This window comes from Erinaceus europaeus, chromosome 8 (genome assembly GCF_950295315.1).
Source record: "Erinaceus europaeus chromosome 8, mEriEur2.1, whole genome shotgun sequence".
Lineage (NCBI taxonomy): Eukaryota > Metazoa > Chordata > Mammalia > Eulipotyphla > Erinaceidae > Erinaceus > Erinaceus europaeus.
Genome location: NC_080169.1, coordinates 24674442 through 24680441, shown reverse-complemented (window position 1 = coordinate 24680441; position 6000 = coordinate 24674442). Strand labels below are relative to the sequence as shown.

General features: G+C 34.6%; 1 protein-coding gene across 3 annotated transcripts in view; it reads right to left on the bottom strand.

The window, feature by feature from the left end:
- Positions 1–6000, bottom strand: part of SKAP2 (src kinase associated phosphoprotein 2) — a 150633-nt gene that overhangs the window by 123019 nt on the left and 21614 nt on the right. The window lies entirely within an intron of this gene.

Here is a 6000-nt window from a genome sequence, read left to right as displayed (position 1 = left end):
GTTAGAACTACATCCTAAATTTTACTCTCTAAACAATATACGGATCCCCTATCTGAAGAACTAGAGAGATGAGAAGAAAGAGCCCCAGACCTCCCCCACCTCAACAACAAACAACTAAAGATGGACATGAAAGCCTGCAATTAAATTAAATTAAATTAATGTATCCAACTTCGCCTTGAATGGTATCTTAACTTACTTTGGCAACTGAAGGGGTTCCAGTCTGTCTCATTGCTCCTTACTAAAGTGTTCTGTTATCTCTAAGACCCTTGGCACTTGACTTTCAACCCCCAGTCAAAATTTCTCATTCAAAGGTAATACCTTTCTGTGGACCACAGAGACAGCATAACAGTCATACAAATGACTTTCATGCCTGAGGCTCCTAAGCCCCAGATTTAATCCCCAGCATCACCATAAACTAGAGCTGAGCAGTGACTTGGTTAAAAATATATACACATACATACAGACGTACATCCATACAACACTTTTCATAAAAAAAAGACCACAGAAATTACTTAATTAGTCTAGGTCCTTCATTCATAAGCATCTATCAATAATCAAGGTTCCCCAGGCACTTTAGGAAGATCAGTAACCAAACTTTAAAAATCTACTTGTAAGCAAAGCACAGGAAACTTTAGAGTCAAAGAACCCAATACAAATGTCAGTAACCTTAACAGTACTACAATTAACAAAAGTGAAATTGAAGAATGAGAAGGGAGATGAATGGCTAGAGGCACTAATTTCCTCATATTTTATAACAAAGAGATGAAAAGAAACTGGCTAATGCTCACACACAACGAAAGAACATTATTTAAGTCAAAAGCAAACACAAAAATAACCAGAAATAAAAATTTAAAAAATTGAAAGTCAGAAACAGCAGAAGAAGTCTGAAGAATAAATAATTATAGAAGAAGTCAACACATTGTTTAAGGTTAATTCAACAACAATAACAACAACAACAAAAAAAAAAACTAGAAGTATGATGCCAAAAGTTATTAAGAGTAACTATAAAAGCTGTAGAAAGCAGAATCATGGGCTAGGGTGAATAGAGATTTCTTATTTTTTATTTTATACACTCCTGTTCACTTTTTCCCCCTCTAGACAGAGAAAAGGTGGAGAGAAAGAGAGACTACAGCAGCAAAATTTCTTTCAGTGCAGTGGGAGGCCAGGCTCAAACCTGGGTCATGCAGATGGCAAAGCAACATACTATCCACCTGACCTATTCAACCACCTTGCTTTTTATTTTTATTATAATGCATGTATCTTATAATTAGGAGAGAGAGAGAGAGAGAGAGAGATATCGTTTTAATTACCACCAGGGTCACTGCTGGGATTTGGTGACTGCACTGCAAATTCACCACTTCCAGTGGCCAATTTTTCCTTCTCCCCTGGCCCCCTTTGTTTTGTTTGATAGTACAGACAGCAGTTGAGAGGAGAGGGGAAAACAGAGAGGGAGAGACAAAGAGAGACCCCTGTAGCACTGTTTCACCACTTGTGAAGGCCCACTTCCACCCCCACACCCCTGCAGATGGGAGCCAGGGTCTTGAGCATGAGTTCTTGAACATATTAAGGTGTGTGTTCTACCAGCTGCACCACCACCTGGTCAGCATAGTCTAATTTTTTTAAATATTTTTTATATTTATTTATTCCCTTTTGTTGCCCTTATTATTTCATTGTTGTAGTTGTTGTTGGATAGGACAGAGAGAAATGGAGAGAGGAGGGGAAGACAGAGAAGGAGAGAGAGACACCTGCAGACCTGCTTCACTGCCTGTGAAGCGACTCCCCTGCAGGTGGGGAGCCAGGGGTTCAAACGGGATCCTTCCGCTGGTCCTTGCGCTTTGCGCCATGTGCGCTTAACCCACTGGGCTACCTCCTGACTCCCAGCATAGTCTAATTTTTAGGTACATGGCTCAAAGGACTTGAAGTTTGTTATTTGTGAGTTGAATAAACCAAAAACCATTCTGATTCTCTTTTTTCACAGTAGCCAAATACTAACAATGTCTCCTTAACAGGGTAGTTTTGAGTCAGTTAGAGGGAATAATGAAGAAAAAATATGAGGGAGTCTACTTCAATACCACACTCGTTGAAGATGCTACCCAGCTACCAGCACAGTCACCCATCAGGTATTTGTCTTAGAGGAAGGAAGCACTCTAGCTGGAATCCTGTATCAAGCCGCTGTGCCACTTGCTCTCAATTCAAATAGTCCTGTCTATTATCTGAAAGATCCTTTGTTTTTCAACTGTTTTTTGTTATCACTGATTTTTTTCAGATGCCAAGAGACAGAGGCAGAGAGGGAACAGAAATCATAGCACCAAGGCTTCCTCCAGCTCTGTATGGATCAGGCTCAAACCCCTGTGCATGAGAAAACAGGTGCACTACACAGGCCAATTATTTGGCCAGCCCTGTTTTTCAGTTTTTAAACTGTACATTCACAACTTGAAACATATGAAAATATAAGACTATATACAAATATTGCCCTGGAAACTCTCTAACAGAGAAAATTCCCAAGGTTGCTAAAAACTACGTTTTTAAATTTTTTTTTTTAATAATGCTGTTTTCAGTAGACTGTAATACTTGAAAAATCTTTGTTAGGAAGATACCAGAGCAATATATGAATATTTTTGTACCTTTACTTTCATTTCAACTCTCCTATAATCACACCCTTGAGACCCCAGGTTTTTATCCACAAAGTGATTATGGTCAAGGACTGAATCAGATTTGTAACAGATGTCCACTGGGATCCTTCGACCTATCATTGATGAGCAGGGCCGATATATGTCTCCTAGCTGACTGAATCCTTTCACCTTACCTCAGGGACATTCTGCAATGCTATATAGTTAGAAGCTTTCTTTCACAAATGACAAAAATGAGTGACAAATGATTTCAGAAAAGAAAAATGGAAACCCATGTCATTATATTGTGTCTAAAGGTGACCATGCGTCTAACACATTAGAGCCCAAACACTCTATTATGTGTACACTATCCAACATTCTTTTTTAAGGTTTTGAGTTTCATTATCTCTAATTTGATCTAATTACTATTATGCACCATTTATAATAAAGTTTTGATATATCCTGTTACACAGTAGCATAAAACTTCTAGCAGCTATCTGCAATAATGCAGGAAATCATTATGATTTGCTTCAAATTTTCCAGAAAAAAATTAAGCACAGAGTTGATATAAACAAACCTGGTAAGTATGATGTTTTAATATATATTTTTATATAACAATGAAATAGTAGTTATGTAAGCATTCGTAAATAAAATGCAGGCTCGTAATCTTCCGTAAAAGTTAATTTAGTATGTCATTTTTCTTCTCTTTTTGTTATTGGTATTAAGATATATTTTTCCTCAAAAAACAAAGTTTCAAAAAAATTACAGTACAATATTTTTATGCTACAAGCTACACAATAATCTGTCATCATATATGTTACAATTCTAGTCATCAATAAGGTCCTTTTTTTTTAATGTACCACTCAAAAATCAATTATATCAACTCTTTTGTATAGAGAAGCAGCACACCTTTCAGGCAACTAGTATTAATGAGTAGACATGACTATAGAATCTCCATCTGTTTCTCTGACAAAGCTGTGGCTACTCTAGTCGCTCATTGAAATTTCATTAATCTGGTGTACCAAGGTCCAATGCGAAAATCAAAACCCCATCTAACCCTTTATCAGCTCACAATAACCTACAAGTGAACTCTGCCTGTTAGCATGCAGCAAGTTATGATTTTGCTATCAATCAGGCAGCTGGCCAATAAAAAAAAAGAGGGGGAGGGGGAAATTAGAAACAGTGTGTCTGGCAGGTTTTGGAGACTTCGTTTCTGTTTTCTGTTCTCATCCCCCTTCCATTTCTATAGGTGTCTGGATCTTGTGAGATTATGCATTATTCTCCTTAGCTGTGATTTAATTGCTACCAGCAATCAAGTCGAAGCATCACTGAAGTGTGCTTGAATTTCATTAGAAGATATAACTTATGCTACTTTCCTATGGTACCTAATAAACCATAAAGAAACCAAAACACATATGGCTTGAGGGAATAACTGGAAAATTAGGTAGCCATTTGGGAACTGAGTGAACTTTTGAACCAGAGGAACAGAGAAAAAGAAATATTAAAGGAAAAGACAGACTTAGAATGCACACAGAGATAGGCAGGTTTGACCTTTCTAGTACCTTGAAAATTACATTAGCATTATGAAAAATACATATCATGTTTAGAGCTTATAATCCATCAAAGTTCACATACTTTGTTAGTGCCTACCATAAGGTAAAAGTCAAAAGGACAAAACAACAATCTGATCTGACAAAAGGCCTTTTGGTGACCTGTACTAATTTAGTTATACTTACTGTTAAAGACATTATCATTTTATAATTAATAAATCATTAGCCTGTGGTCACATAATGAAGGAAAATTTATTCCACAAAGAGAACAAATACAATATCTAAGTCGCAGGGAGAATATCTAATGTGACTAGATAATATTTCAGACTAGAAATTTAAGCATGAAGTGATATTTTAAAATCAATTTATAGTACTCTTAAAAGAAAATATAAAACTATCAAAATAGTATGATTTCTATATAAGAATTAAATAACTATTAAATTTTCATTTCACTGCATGTTACATAAAAGCTTATAAAAATGCAACATTTAACAAAAATTATAATACTGTATGCAAATATAAATTATTAAACAATATTCAAGTTTTGATAATCTTTTAATGATAAATATTTTTCATATTATTATTTTTTCATATTATGGATGCACTTCTATATTTGGTTGCAAAAGCATACATGGCATTTACTTACTCATAAGTAAGAAATGTAACAGCCATGCAAATGAACTATAGTTTAATAACAATTCACTGGTTTGTATAGATACTAGCTGGATTTCTTTCAGTGCAAATTTTAAAAAATGTGCATAATAATCTCATACATCAAATGCTTATATTAAGAAGCTGAGATTTATATTTTGTTGATATATTTTGTATATATATTTGTGTGCTTATTATCTATAAAAGAGTTTATATGTTCTACATACATACACATATGCATACTCACTCCTACTAACATTTCACTAAGAAGCAAAAAATAATCATTGTAATGAGTTTGAAAAGTAGTCTCACTCAAATATTTCACTGTTTTGCCTGGCAATATATATTTATCAATTACAAAAAAGGTTCCAGAGGAAATATTTATAACAATAAGGTCAGAAAATATAATGCTCTGGTTCTGAAAACAAGTGTGACTGAAAAGAAATGTATACCTTTTAAAAAAATAAAGGAAAGCCTATAGCCATCCCACCTTGAACAGGCCTGGTCACATCTAAAAAAATAAAGGGGAATATAAAAGAAAGAAACCTCTTCCTTCAGAAATAGAAATGTTGACCAAAATGTAAAGTTTAACATAAAATGGATATAAGTATTATTGCTTTACTCTGTACAAAGTTAAATAAAAAAAAATATTGTGTTGTTCTGAATCAGTGGTTAGGATGTTTATCACTTATGCATGTACTTGACTTATCCCTGTTCTACAATAGACATAATTTTATACCTCATAAAAGCAATTTATGCTTCCAGAGGGAATAATCTGGATAACATAAAATGTGGAGTGCTCTGTTGCAAGAAGCATATTTTCATTCAGCAATTGTATTCAGAGATGGCACTGCACAGTTTGATCATCATATAGTGGCAGAGGGCATTATTCATTTCTACGTCTATGTGAAACTTTGAGCATCACAAATTAACATGCATAGCTAATTTATCGATACACATTCTTGATTTATAAGTATTTATTCCCATTACAGAGTCTCTACAACACTGAGGCACTCAACTGGCTATAACAGAAAAAGAAAATGCTACACTAATAACAAGCTTCATAACTTTGGCGAGTTTATAAAAATCACTACAAGATAAACAATCAACTTTATTACTAATTCCATTAATACAAAACACTATAATATTGCTATATGATGTGGGACTTTTTAGGCAGCGACCAGAAAAAC